The following is a 15,110-nucleotide window of genomic DNA, read 5'->3' as shown; positions in this document are numbered from 1 at the left end:
AACTTGTGTGGTCACAGCAAAGAATAAGAACTAATTCAGACAGGTGAGAACACCTTCAAACTTGCTCTAGATCTGTAGAAGAGGAGGAGCAACACATGCTGAGCCTTCAAGAAGCTGCCAGGGTGCCATGCTGTTTCATCAGTCCTGCAAGCACAGTCTATATCAAAACCAAGCAGGAAGGCAGAAGACAACTTGCATGCTTGCAATGAAACAGCAAGATCAGGGCTACTCTCTACAAGGGAAAGCTAGCCAGAAGCTTGACCACAGCTTTGTCAGTAACCTCACAGACTGTGGTGCAGTCCCAATCCTTTTGGACACCAGATCCAGATCTACTACATTAGTAGCTATGTTTGCCTGCATTTAACATGCTGGTTCAGCAATTAGTCAAGACTCCAAATCTGTGATTCATACAATTTTTGGCCTCTTAAATGACATGCAGAAGTAGTGGTGCTCATTCTGAGGAAAACAAATAGAGTATCATTAAAGAGAAGCACCGCCCTCATCTCCTTCAGGTGCAGAATACAGCAGTAACGATGCAAAGAACCTGAACATAGCAAAGTTAGAGAGTCTAGATGGATGATCTCTTTCTGACAAAAAGAGAAGCATAGATTTTGATTCTCAACCTCCTTAATTTCTCCACAGCACTCAGCTCTATTGCCATGTTATCATTTCATCTGAAATTGGTGGCTGGCACCAAAGCCACAGATTTGCTAATACAGTTGACATCCTGTCAATCACGCTGGAAAGCATCTGTTTCTAGATGCCTCAAAGCTGTTCTCAAAAGCTGCATGTAGCCCTTAGGTTTGCTGGCCAGATGCCATGGATTCAGGTACACAGAATCACAGAATTAACTAAGTTGGAAAAGACCTTTGAGATTGTCAAGTTTGACCTGTGACCTAACACCACCTTATCAACTAGACCGTGGCACTAAGTGCCACATCCAGTATTTTTTAAACACCTCCAGGGACAGTGACCCCACCACCTCCCTGAGCAGCCCATTCCAATGCTGAACTACTCACTCTGTGAAGAATTTTTTTCTAAGGTCTAGCCTAAACTTCCCCTGGTGCAGCTTAAGACTGTGTCCTCTGGTCCTGTTGCTGGTTGCCTGGGAAAAGATGCTGATTAGGTGCAACTCCTTCTGTTCTTCACTGTATGGACAACATCAGAGTGCCCCTATGTTAGATTTGGTTGCATGTGGAAGACAGCTAGTTGAAGCTGAAACACAGGTCTAACTGAGATTACTTTCCTAAACTTACTGGCATAAATGAGAAGAGACCTGCAGAGAAATGCAGTTTCCTTGGTAGAAAGTGTATCTGCAGTATCAGCCACTCCAGTCCTCAGTTTCACAGTGATCCTCAAGCTCTTCCCTAAATGATCATGCTCATACAAAGCCCCCATATATGTTTTATTTTCTTCCCATGCACTTTTTACCTTCTTTCCAAGGTAGACACAAAATGATGACTTGATTTCACATATCTATTTTTTGCTTTGACTTGAACAATAGAAATCCCATATACCTGAGTATGAAGCCGCTTGTGCTTATGCAACAGGTAAAGAACACAACATCATGCTGCTTCTTTCAGAGTAAACAACCAACCAACAATAACACCACCACCAAAACTGTCAAATGTGTCCTCATTGTCTGCTGACTTCCTGTGCCACTTGTCCTTCAGGAAGCGGTTGTTTATTTCCAAATAAGTTATGAGTTATTTAAAGACTGGCAACAATTCTGAAATGAAGATCCTTCAGTCCTCAGGTATAGCGGGATTTACTGCATTAGAGCTACAGCATCCAGGAGATGGATTCTTCTTGGAGTCTGGAACCAAAGAACCAAAAGAAGTTCTCTCCAGAGATCTCTTTATCTCCTGCTGCATTGCAAGACATATTTCCTTCATTGCTTGCTTTAAGGTAAACACAGCAATGTTTGTGTACTTCTGTACATAAATAAATGACAAACAGCTGGGAGGGAGAGAAACAAACATGCAGCAAATGACAGTTGTGTTGCTGGAAGCACTGCCACCAGGATGGTTCGAGTCTGTTGAACCAAGCAGTTCATAAAAATCCACTTAGGACACAATGGAAGGTATGAGAGAATATATTTGATGTGGACATCCCCTTGAATTGAGAAGTGTGACAGCAGCAGCAGTACCCGAGAAGGAAATGAGAATACACAGGGGACCTAGGAATGTGAAATAAGATCTTCCTTCTGCAAAAACATTTACGCTAAAGCCTTGATTTGCTCTTCATACACTGTAAAATACAGTTCCTCTCAGGAGGCCCATGTCCGTAGCTGCATTGGTCTACTGTAAGCATCTCTGCCCCACTTCTAGGTTGTTTCCCCACCATGTAACACTTCACTTAGTGGTCCATGCCAGAACGTTACCCAGCTGTGTTAAGACAACTCTTCTGCTGGGGACAGTGTTTAAAGTTGGCTTCATTAAGTTTTTGTTGCACTTCCACTGTCCCCCAGGGGAAGGCAGGTGGGGACTTTCTGTGTGATCTCAAAGGAATTCCCTTATGGCCCTGTCTCACACAGCACCACAGATAAGAATCATTAAGGTTGGAAAAGACCTCCAAGAGTCCAGCCATTAACCCAGAACTGCCACATCCACCACTAAAACAATTTTCTAAGCACCATATATACTAATTTTTGGAATACTTCCAGGAATAATAACTCCACCATTTTCCTGAGCAATCCGTTCCAATATTTGAACACCCTTTCAGTGAAGAAATATTTCCTAATGTCCGATCTAAACCTCACCTGGCACAGCTTGATGCTGTTTCCTCTCGTCCTATCACTTGTTACCTGGGAGAGGAGACCGACCCACACCTGTCTACAACTCCTGCTGCGACCGCAGAACGCTCAGAGGGGCACTCAGACATGCTTTCTCCCTATGCTAGAAGCCATAGCAACACACAGGCAGTCGTGGTGGGCTGCGGACCACCGAGCATCTGAGCCCGGGTTCGCCGTCTGCAGCAGCGGTCAGGGCTGCGCTCACGGCCGCCTGCGGGCACGGGCACCACCCCGCCGACCTGAGCCCGGAGGGGCCATCCCGCCGCGGCTCCCTCGGGGCAGGGGGCAGCTGAGGGGGGACGGTCGGTGCCCCCCGCCCCGGCGCATCCCGCCAGCTCCGGGAGGGTGCGCCGGGGGATGCTCCTGGCGCCCACCCCAGGGGCTTCCGGAGGGTCCCGCGGGGGAAAAAGGGAGAGGGGCAGGCTCCAGGCACAGCTCTGCCTAAGGGGCTCCGGCGGGCGCAGGATGGAGCGGGTGGCGTGCGCTGGAGGAGGGGGCCGGCAACGCTCCCTTGCTCCATCCCTCCCTTCCCTCCTCCGCGGGGCTGGAGCCTCCCCTGGGCAGCGCCCCCAGCTCCTCCCCGCTCGGTAACGCCGGTCCGAGCCCCTCCTCCCGTTTCCGCTGGCAGGAGCTGGGGCCGTGTCCTGCCGTACCTCCGCCGCTCCCCCAGCTCTCGGCCCCATCCGGCCCGGCCCAGGGACGCGCGGGTGAGACCCGGCGCCGCGGGGGGCGAGGGGCGGCGGGGACCTGCGGGCGATTCCCGGCCCTGAGAGAGGGGACATGGCAGGAGCGGGGCGGCCCGGGGCGGGGGTGCCGGGGGCTGCCCGTCGCGGAGGTCGCGAGGGTCGCGGGATGCCGGCCCGGCCGCTGGAGATGCTGGGGAGCGGCGGGGTCCCGGCGGGATGGGGGTGCGGGAGGGGTGCGGGTGGCTCGTAGGGGTGAGGAGTGTTTGCTGGAAACAATAACCCCCCACCCCCTCCGGTGCCTGTGTGATTTTTGCGGAAACAGGAAAGTTAGTTCAGAGGGATGAGACGAGCCCAGTGGCGTCTGCGTGCGCGGTCCTGCTCTCGGCCGGGGAACCCGCGGTGCCCATCCCGCACGGGAGCGGATGGCTTCGGCTAGGGACGGATTTGTCCCCGCCAGCGGGAAACACACCGCTGGGACAGCGCTGCTGGCAGGCGGGGGCTGCCTCTGCTGTGGCCTTGCGCACCCCCGAGGCTGCTGCGGTGTGAGGGGCTGGGAGCGCGCAGGACACGCGTGAGGGGAGGCTGCGCTCCGGCCGGGACGGGAGCGAGCCCGCCGTGGGCTGACAGCTCCGCTCGGCAGCGCCCGCCGAGGTGGTGCCAGCGGTTCCTGCCTTTCCCCTTCTTATGTAAAACTTGACTCCAGCGTGGCCTTTTCCTGTTAAAGCTTTCGGAAACTTTTCTTGCTGGATCTTGGATATCCGCCTGTCCCCGTGCTCCTGGTGGGAGGTGGGAGCTCTGTGAGGTCTGCCTCTAGGGAAGGCCTGTAGCTCTGGGGATTTCTGATGGGCAGGAGGGAGGAACTGTGATATGGGGATGCTGTGTTAAGAGAAAAACTAGGCTATGAGGATGAGCTGCATTTCTGTACTTAATCCTTTTATCAACTCTTTCATTCTGTGCTTTTACTCTGTATAGTTCTGTGGTTTGAACCACAGGAATGGGGGCACCTGATTTTCCTACCTGACTGCATTGAACTTACTTTAAGACTTGGGCATAAGTCACCTGGGATATGTCTGGGAAAAAGTTAAATATTCTCTAGAACAGCCATGAAAGTTAAATCACGCAGTTTGTTTGGGCTGTTGGCCCATTCCTAGATGGGCCTAAACGTTTGCCTGTGGAAGCCAAAACTTAATATGTTCCTGTAGCAAAGTTCTTAGTAACAGGTGCCACCAATTGTTTTAATGGTTTGTTTGTTAAGCTGGTAGTGGACTCCTTTGTAGCCGGGTTGTATAATTTCAAAGGATAGCAGCCACTGAAGTGTGCATTCATATGAGTTGTGTTGGCATGGAATGTGGGTTCAGAGTTAGCAATCAATAACTTTTAGAATGTCAAAAGATAAATTATCAATGCGATGTTGAGAACACCAAGGAAAAAGTTTTATGTCCTTTGCTTCCATTTTTCATTTTGCCTGAGCTCCAAGTGTGAAAACTGATGGAGCTAATATAGCTTCTGCCTCCAGATCTTTCCCTTTCATATTTTTAGACCTGTGATGATCATATTAAAAATCCTACAGGCAAAGCTTTTTGTATAATGGGGCTGTGAGACTTGTGGCAAACTTGGTTTTGGGTACATTCTTTAAGCCTAATTGTCATTAATAAAGCTGCATAAGAAGACCTTGGGGTCAGAACATAACAAATGCAATGTCATTTGCATTATTCAGGCAAAGCTCTGGGGTTAGAATGGCCCTGTTCATCTCTGTTGAGCAGGGTAGAGGGTTAACTGTGAATGTCAGTGTTATCTTAAGTTATTTTGGTTATTTTAACAGAAAGTAGCTATCAGAGATGCATATCCCACAGTCTTTGCTTTCTGTGCTATTTTAAGTTATTTTCTTCCAAAGCATGCCAAACCTCAGCCTGTCCATGAGGGTATTTCCATCACAACTGTATATTTTTAGTGTTTAACCCCTGTCTCCCCAAACACACAGACTAAAAAACTGCAATAGAAAAGTGAAACACAGGAAGAGCACAGATTAAAATAGAAAACCAACACTGAGGTAGCAGCACTGATTGGAGGAGTTACTTTCACATTTGTGTCACATGTGAAACTGGCAAGTTTGCACTACAGAATCTGAGACTTTGTCTTGGTATTATTCTGAGAGAGCTGGTATGGAGCAGAAGTGAGTGCTTGTTTTAGAAGTAGTATGTTAATATTCCCGAGGTACTTGGGTTTTACAATTGAAAACTTGTCTCAGTTTCTCCCTTTTGTCATGTTTCAGGGTTGTGCTGTTTGCAAGTGACTGATGCCCCGTTAGTTTCCTACGTTGAATGTCACTAGATTTATTGATGCATGACAAAAAGAGATGAGAATGCTTTAAAGAAGCTGAGCTCGAGCCAGTGTTGTGCCCTGGAAGTGAAGGCAGCTGACAATACTCAGGGCTGTTTTAATAAGACTGCAGCCAGTACCCAAGGAAGTGATTTTCTCAGGTCAGGATCTGCATCAACAGGGTCCAGGACCAGGATTCACACACATGGCTGGAGGCAGGCACAGCTATGACACAGGTGGGGCAGGCACTGAAGGCCTCAGCCAGAGCTAAAATGGGGTCCCTGGTGCCTTAAGCAGAGAGTGAGGATGGATGTGAGGCTAAGAGAGCATTTAAAAGCTGTTCAGTGCTCTCAGAGCCCTGGTACAGCATGAGGATCATATGCTGAGGGAACTAGGCTTGTTCAGCCTGGAGAAAACTTTGATGGGACCTGTAGAGACCTTCTGGTACTTTAGAGGAGGTTCTCCAGAAGACAGAGCTTCTACAGTTTGGTATGTGGTGGCTGCATGAGGTACAGCAAAGGAAAGTTGAAATGAGGTTCAAGATCGATGTCATTTCTTGCAATGAGGACAATCAGATGTTGGAACATGTTACTCAGAGGGGTTGTGCAATGTCTGTCCTCACAGGTTTCCAAGGCCAAAGCAGATAAAGTCCTGTTGGGACCTCCTAGTTGGCCCTGTGTAAGGTAGAGCATGATGGAACACCCCCAGGCCTGCTCCAACATGAATTCTCTGATCCTGAGATCAGGCAGCCATTTGGTCTGAGAAGGAAGGAGGTGTGTAAAACTATGACAATACTTGTAAATACCCCAGATGAAGAAATGAAGGAAGGTTTTAAGATGCTGATGTGTTGCTAAGATGCTGAATGAAATTAAATTAAACACTTTCCTCACTATGCTAGGAGCTTATGCTGGAAAGGTGTGTATGTGGGTAGTGGAATACTTTGTATTTGTAGACTTGTTTTCCTTTAGTGATTGTCAAAGTAAAAAGTGCCTTTTTAGTGTAACATCACTTAAAGATGTGTTCTGGAATAGAACAAACCATGTTCTTTCAAATTTCATGCAGGAAGTGTAATGACAGTAAAGCATGGTGCTGAGCTTGAGGAAAGACAGTGTATGACCAGGGAATAGCTCTTTATCTGAGAGCTGCCTTCTTTGACTCTCTAGAAAATAGAATAAACTTTCCAGGACCAGCAGATCATCTCCCCATTTGTGCTGTGGTTGTTAACAGACCTTAGGATTGAGGTCGTGGTGAGGCCACCTTAGCAATACCCAGAGAATGTGAGTGGATCAGAAATAAATATTTGTCTTTTCCTCTCTACATGGCAGTGAAATTGTGGAAAAGTAGGGATGTGCTGAGGAAGTGCCATCTCTTCACTCAGTGTGATGATGTTAGAATTTAATTTTGAGGAGAAGTACTCATTGGGAAGATACAAACCTTTGTGTATTTTACTGAGGTGTAACAAGATGCTCTATTGGAGACTAAAGAGGTGTCACTAGTGCGCTCTGCACTTCCTATTCATCTCTCCTGATCTCCTAAAACTGACTTCCAGAGGCTGTTTCTGCAGCTCCTTTTAGCCTCCCTCCTGTGAAACATGCATTGCTGAATGTCAGTGCTGTGTTTCCTAGGAAAAACCCCATCAAATATGTCTTGTGGGTCACTTTCTGTGGTTCAGTGACATGTTTTCTGCAGTGTGTTTGTCATGAGGCAGGACGTTGTTCTCCAGTGAAAGATGCTGGATGCTTTCCTCATTGCACAGGTGTTCTGGGAAAGTGATGTGTCTCTGTGAGTTAAGTGTTAATACAGCTGGACAGCACTGTTGCTTAAATGTCTTTCAAGCCCTACCTCACCTTTCCGTCTGTTTTCTGATGATATTCCAAACACTTGCATTCATTGCTGTCAAAAAATAAACCTTGAGGGCTTGAGTTTGTAGAATGAGGCATGATCCTTGGGCAAAGCCCAGCTGCTGCAAGCTGTTACTGTCTGCAAGCCCAGTAAGAAAGGAGACATCTGACTGTGCTTCACATGGAAGAAAGAAGAGATAGGACATGTAGGATCCTGAGTAAGTAATGAGCTGTGTTTTGATGCCAGTGGGATGTATTGGTCTGTTAGACTGCCTGTTGAGGAGGGGTGAAAAAATTTTATTGTTGAACAGCTTTTAAAATCAAGAGTGTAAAACAGACAGGCATGTTGTAGGGATAGCTCCAGGCAGATGGGGCAGACTAAATCATAAACATATGCTCCAGTAAGCCTTTAAGTGGACAAAGGTATTAATTAAGCTTAGCATTTCTTTACAGTGATGTGAATATGACATTGCATTACTACAATAACACTGAAGTAGTAACATAAGTTTAAAAGATTTGAAGTTTGTGTTGATCTTTGTTTCAAAAGGTAAAGCAGGAAAACTTATTAAAGTTGTTTTGAAAGCACTTTTCCCTTTTGCTGTCAGAGTTCTCCTTTGTAATGCAAACGCTGTCATGCTGTTCTAACGCCTGATATTTCTGGAGCTGCAAGTGACTAATAGCTGGGTGTTTATTTCCGTGATCCCTGTTGCAAGTGCAAAAGGGGAAACAAACTGCATTAACTAGTGAAAAGCTGATGATATTTTTGAGGCCAGGTCACTGTATGTCTCTAGAATCAGCTGAACTGTGTTAACTGGGCTTTAGTTTCTGCTCTGATATTGCTCAAGTAGAGCTGCCTTTGTCCTGGGCCATCCTCACTGGTTTACAAGTCTTGGACTGGTCTGTGTAAGCTCATAGTGACGGTATGATGGAATTTATCAGCCTCACGCAGGCATAGGACCACAGGGGCTGCATTATCCGTGTGTGGCATGTCTGGGCAGGAGGCAGGGATAGACTGGAGAAGGAGCTTGGGGGGAATGGGTGGGAAGGCAGGAGCCTTGAGAAGGCACTAGGCTAAGGGAGAGGAAGTGTGCAGCCCTCCCCTGGGAGGAAGGGCTGAAAAGGAAGGATGAGGTGGTACACTGAACCGAGAGCTGAAATGTCACACCCTGTCAGCAGGTTTGAAGGCGACTTAGATCAAAATTTTGAGACTCTGTGCTAGGGAACAGGGATCAATGCAAATCCTAGAGAGCAGAGGGTTCTGTGAACTCTCCTATATTTGGTGTCCTTTAATTTCAGTCTTAATTAAATTCACTTGGCCTGAAGGATTGAGGGAGGCAAAGCCTGAAGTTGAAAGAATCCTGGGTTTAGGACACTGGTGGGAAGAACCCAAGTGAGTTGTCCTGTGCAATTGGGTAGTCAGTGCTGTCTCCTCAAGTATCTTATGGCAGTGTGCTGACAATCACATTTATGGTGATTGCAGCTGTACTCCAAACTCTTGTTGAGCTCTGGCAAGGAGACTTTCGATTTTCATTTGCACATTTCTAAAGGTTAAATAACTCAAGAATGCTTTTGAAAGCCTACTTTCCTTTCTGTTTCTCTAGTGCTGTTTTTTATCCACAACTCTGCATACAGTTCGGTGTAAGGTGGTTCTGCCCAAGATGTTCATCCAGCTTTATTTTAAACAGTTCCTTGATTTTGTAAATATATACTTATCCCAAAATCAGCTTTGCATTCCATTTTAAGACTGCAGCCATATGTGAATGAAGGTTGTTACCTGACTTTGTTTGAAGAAAGTGCAGCTGAAGTTGTGAAGGATTGAAAGCAATGTTCTGAGAATGTCTAGTATGTTGTTTCCACTGGAGGACAGTCTGCACTGTATTGTTTATATGCATTTATATACATGTGGACAAAATACCATTAGGGGAATGGGATAATGGTTCTGGCAACAGAGACCTGTACTAACATGCAGATGGAAGCATGTCTCCTTGTAAAAAAAAACCTAAATGGCTGGCCTAAAAGCTTGTTAAGGAAACCTTCCAAATATAAATTAAGTGTTTTTCTTTCATACATCAGAGCATTTGGATCTCTCCAGTGCTGCTGTGCTGTCTCACTGAGGTTTGCCAAGTAGCAGTGGCTCTGAGTGTTAGAAAAGCTCTTGCTGGTCTATGTTCCCAGAAGTGGAGAAAGCAGCAGAACTGGCAAGACTTTGCATTCATAGCACCTGGGACACTGTGGACAGCGGCAGAGACATCTATAGGGAGGATATAAATAGCATAGATGCCTAATGCTGAGCTATTTGGTGCCATCAAAGATGAAGAGCAAGGGGGAAGAACTGCAACTCTGGGAAAATTCTCAATATATTCCCCTCACACCTACTCAGGATGAAAGATCAGCTAAATCCTACACACTGAAACTTCCCCTGTTTCATGTGGGAAGACCCAGGACAGTATTTCAGGTGAATATGGTCATAGATTAGGATATGAAGGCCATGGTGAAAGTAATTGCTAGAACCAGTGATCTGTAGAGGGATTTGACTATCTGTAGAGGAAGAGACTTCATTGATGTGTTTGACTTTTTGGATGTGTTCTCTATTCTCATTATATAGAAGGCAAAGTGAAAAGGATGTGAAGCAGAGAAGGGATCTTCTAAGGAGAACCAGGAGGAGGAAATGAGAACAGACAGAGTCTTAATTTCACACAGTAATGTAAATTTATCTGGATGGCTTTCAGTTTTCCAAGTTCCATGTTGTCACACCATTTTCCTGGTGAATGGTCACCGCAAAGTACCTCCTGAGACTTATACAAGAAACTCTCTTCAATCTGTCTTTTGTAAAATAATTTCTTAAGTCATCTTTCTTAAAGCAGTCTGTTTTCCTTGAAAAATCCACCTTCAGTTTCCTGCTCTCTAGGGACACCCAAGCAATCTCTATTGCATCTTGCTTTCTTTTATGAAAACAAAAAGTCCTGCTTGTGTTTCATTATATCTTGGTTTTCACAGCTGTTTAGTCTCTATCTTCAATTCTTCCTTCTTATTCTGTTCTCAATCAGTTCCTCTCTGAAGAGCTGAGGAAGTTCGTTCTATGGTAAGAACAGAACAGTTTTGCTGTCTTTAGTCCATTTCTTCCTTGTTGTTTCTACATTAAACCACAGAAAGGAAACAAAACTGGTCCAAGTCATTTAGATATGCAGCTGGTTTTTTTTTTGAACTGCCTTTTAAAGAGCTCTTTAAAGAGAAATGTTGCTTCATTTAGGAATCCCCATATTTCTCTCTGTTTTAGAAAGTACTGTTTAGTTCCTCTGTTTTTAAAATTTGAAAGTAATTTGTCAAAATCTTCTTAAGGCCCTTGTTTGTTTTGAAGGTGCTAAGTCATCCCCCTCCTTTACTTTTAAAAGATACTGAGAGGTGATGTTCATTGCTCCATGTTCTTCTTAAGTCTTAGGTAGAAGATCACTACCAGACTATTTCTGCTTGTATCACTAGACAGCCCAGTTGCTGTTTCAAAGATCTGTAAGTGGTTAGAGCTGTAGGTTTAAATTTTATTAATAAAATGTACTCATACTTGAGGTACAAAATATCCCCATGGCAAACTCAAAACTGTCAAGGACAACCAAAGTAGGTACTTACCTGGTGATGACATTGGTCCAAGGCAGCCATTTACAAAAGCAAACAGACTTTGCTTGCCCTTGGGACATGGTTTGAGGAGCTGAAAGACAAGCATGCTTTAGTTCAGAGGACAAGGTGTGGTGATGCACCTAACAGTTACCAGGAGATAAGTGCCTACCAGTCACTGAGCTTTCTAGAAGAGAAAAGATCAGCATTTTCTTCTAGGTTTTGTTAGCCCTCATGTTATAGGACTTCTGCTTTGGAAGGCAGACTTGTCTCCTTATTTTCTTCTGCTGTCGACTGTGGATTGAATAGGTTGTCTGGCTGCTGAGTACAGTTCCTTACTCTTGTAGAAAACATAGTGAAAGATTCAAGTTTCTGAAGGATTTGCAGAGTGGCTGTTCCTTGTATCATAGTTTTTTGCAACAATCTTGTACCTATCCAAGCCCAATAGTGAATCTGTGGGGGTATGAACTGAGCTCTTCAGTTGCATCTGCCCATGAATTTTCATGTCACCAGTTCTGGTCTGTCAGAAGAGTCTTGTTTCCTTGAGTTTATTATTAATGTTTACCTTGGCCAACAACAAGACCTCTTTGACAGTTTTCTTGCAAGCATTTCATTTTCCTTTCTTAATTTTACTGTGTAGAGCTGGCTTTTGTCAAGCCAATCAGTGTACCTTGGACATGGCTAGGACTGCTACCTGTTTTGCAGGATTACATGACTTCAAGTGCTCCTCTCAGGCCATTTCTGCCTTTGTTACAGATCATGCTGTGTTCATAACTGGCTTATATCAGTGGTGGAGAAAGTTCATCTATAAGCATAGCTGACAGCATACTGTGTGTGACAGCAGTTTGATTAACTAGCCAACATCTACCCAATGGAGCTGTGGGAAGCTTGGATTGTTTAATTCTTGATTATTTTTTAAGATTATATATTTATTTTATTATTTATTAGTTATTGCTTAGGCACTCTTGACTTCAATATGAGTAGTTCAGTGGCTGAAATTGTTGTTACCTGTGTCACTGGGGAGTTAGATTTGGTGGATGCCTGCAAGTCCTTGCCACGGAGTCTGATATCAGTTATGAGTTCATATAGCATTAGTCCACTTTAACAAAGATATATAGAACTGATGTGTATCATCTGTTGAAGTGTCCATGTGCTGAAGCAGGTTAAGTAAACAGACCGTGTGAAATCAGCAGCAATGTTTCGGTGTCTTACTTGATACAGTGAATCAGGTGAAGGGAAAACATTAATTTAAAAATCAAAAACAACAATGCAATAATGGAAACATTTCCATGACCAAGTTTGGTGAATAATCACAATTTTTTCAGTAATTAGTCTGTACTTTTTTTGTTTGCAGTTGCAATAATATTGATGGGCTTTTAAACAGTGGAGATGACACTGTTCCATGTCTTTCCTCTATATGGTTGAAGGAAATCCTAGTCTCACTTTGGTCAGTTTTCTATTTTTGTAGCACCCTTCTGACATTGAGGTGGTGCTGTTACAGGCCTGAAATCTCCAGTATAAATTGGAGAAGGTAGGGTGCTTTCTGTTGCGTGATTTTGTGTGAGTTTCACTTCAGCAGTGTTTTGTTGTACTAGAAGCAAAGGTGACACCAGTCAGAAAGCAAGGCTACTGGAGGAGAGTTCATCAGGAAGGGTCTTGCTTAATTTCTAGTTTGGCTGCTATAAGCAGGTCATCAGGAGTCGTGGTGATAATGGGGGACCTGAATGCCAAGGGGTAGAAGCACTGGATTTTTCTGACTAGCACTTTTGATTTAATAGACACACAGCTTTTGCTTTTCCCTGTGATCTCTGTTTTCCCTTTAGTTTTTGTAAGTCTGTTTTAATATTTGTGTATTGCCATTATTTAAACTTGAGTCCAGATCAAATCAGTATATTATGCCCCAGAGACCAGTGTTAAGATTTACTCCTTTTGTTCAGAAGCAGATAGAATTTGATATACCTTTTCCTGTTTGTTTTTTTTTTAATGTCTCCTTTCTGTCATCCCAAGCTAATTATGTTTGTGGTGGGAAGTGGGTCTAAAAGGCAAAAAACTTCATTTTCTTCTTCTTATTTCCAGGTTTGGTCTGCAACTTTTTCCTTGGTGTACATCCAATTACCTCAGTAAGTAAGATCTCTGAAGTATTCTTGGAGTCATTCATCATTATCTTTGATACTGCTCACATTGACATTACGGGGAGACGAGTTGGTCCAACACTCAGCCCTTATAAAACCTTCTTGTAATCTGTTATTTTCTTGCCACAAATGCTGAGAGAGTCCAGAGTAACGTGCTTGTTGTTTGGGTTGTGTCCAAGTGCTGCCAGAAGTACTGAAGGAAATGTAACAGGGGAGGACGATACCCCTCTTCATTATATGCAAATATTCCTCTTCCTCTGTTTTCTTACCTGTCTGTGATATTTGTAGGGAAAGGAAGCAGGGAAGAGTGAAACAAGGTTCCTACTGATAGCACTTTCATTAGTCCATCTAAGTTTTATCCTTTTGTGCAGGGGTAATTCTATAAACAGGCTTAGAAAAATAGACTCATCTTGGTTACCCTGGCATTAGGTGTCTTAGTACAGCTGCAGGCCCATTGCTTTGTGTTTTTACATTCCCTATGTTCTTCAGGGATTTAGCCTCAGCCAGGAGTGAGTGGAAGATGTGGCACTGCTTACCTTTCATTAAGTTTCTCACATAGTAGAAGCAGCTCCTTTAGGGAAAGCAAGGTGGTCCACCTTTCTGCTGAATGCCATGAGTTCTGCCAAAGGCTGCAAGGAGTGCAGCTTGGTAAATCCAAGCAGTGAGAGCAACAGTGAGATAATAGTCCACTCTTGTACTCAGCTTGCCAAGAACTGTTTCACACTTCTGTGCTGCTGTGTAAAACTTGTCATGACAGCTGCAGGCAAAGAACATTTACTGTTGTACGTTTTGGGATGAGTGATAGGAGATTATGGTCTATGAAGGGAAAGAATCATCTTGTAAGTGGGAAAAGCTAAGAACATGTTAGGTGAGGCTAAAAAAAGGAATGCTGGAGCTTTCCTTTACTCTTGTGTAAATCATCATTACAGGTGATGCCATGCAATGCAATGGCTCAGTCTTGGGGATACTGCAAAGATGCTGTTTATTTAAGAGAGAACTTGGAAATATCCTGAGAGAGTTTTCAATGTCAAGGCAATAGTTCTGTTGTCTAACTGCTGTGGAAAATTTCACTTGTAGGACTTGTGTGTTCCAAGAGAAAAATCAGTAACAGGAGGTATTAATAGGAGGTACACAACAAGGTTAAAATCTGCACATTTGATATTAGACATGGTTGTGGTTTAACTCCAGCCAACAGCCAAGCCCCACACAGCTGCTCACTCACTCCCCCACCAATGGGATTGGGGAGAGAATTGGAAGGTGAAAGCTGGAAAACTCATGGGTTAAGCCACAAGCACAAGCAAAGCAAGGAATTAATTAATTAAATTAATTAAATAAATTAATTAAAAAAAAGTGCTTCCCACGGGCAAGCAGGTGTTCAGCCATCTTCAGGAGAGCAGAGCCCATCACATGGAATGGTGACCTGGGAAGACAAAAGCCCTCCCTCTAATCTCCCTCCCTTTCTCCTTCTTCCTTCACTTGATAAACTGAGCATGATGTTATATGATATGAAATATCCCTTTGGTCAGTTGGGGTCAGCTGTCTCAGCTGTGTCTCTTCCCAATACTCCCAGTTTCCTCGCCGTGGCAATATAAGAAGCAGAAAAGGGCTTGGCTCTGTGTAAGCCCTGCTCACCACCACCAAAAACATCTCTATATTAACCTTTTGTAAAGCACAAATCCAAACCACAGCCCCATATCAGCTGCTGTGAAGAAAACTAACTCTACCTCAA

At 44.5% G+C, this 15,110-nt stretch overlaps 1 protein-coding gene across 3 annotated transcripts in view; it reads left to right on the top strand.

The window, feature by feature from the left end:
- The first annotated feature begins 3,401 nt into the window (after nucleotides 1–3,401).
- TSPAN9 (tetraspanin 9) overlaps nucleotides 3,402–15,110 on the top strand; it is a 171,276-nt gene continuing 159,567 nt past the window's right edge. Inside the window, exons 1-2 of one of the 3 annotated variants that reach the window (XM_032098883.1) lie at nucleotides 3,410–3,501; nucleotides 13,326–13,369. The gene's annotated coding sequence lies outside the window, so the exon portion shown is untranslated. Of the gene's footprint in view, nucleotides 3,502–13,325; nucleotides 13,370–15,110 lie in introns of all 3 variants that reach the window. The other 2 variants (XM_032098881.1, XM_032098884.1) reach the window with 2 other exon arrangements.

Source organism: Corvus moneduloides, chromosome 2, assembly GCF_009650955.1.
Source record: "Corvus moneduloides isolate bCorMon1 chromosome 2, bCorMon1.pri, whole genome shotgun sequence".
Lineage (NCBI taxonomy): Eukaryota > Metazoa > Chordata > Aves > Passeriformes > Corvidae > Corvus > Corvus moneduloides.
The sequence above is the reverse complement of the archived record's forward strand: the minus strand, read 5'-3'. Positions and strand labels throughout refer to the sequence as shown.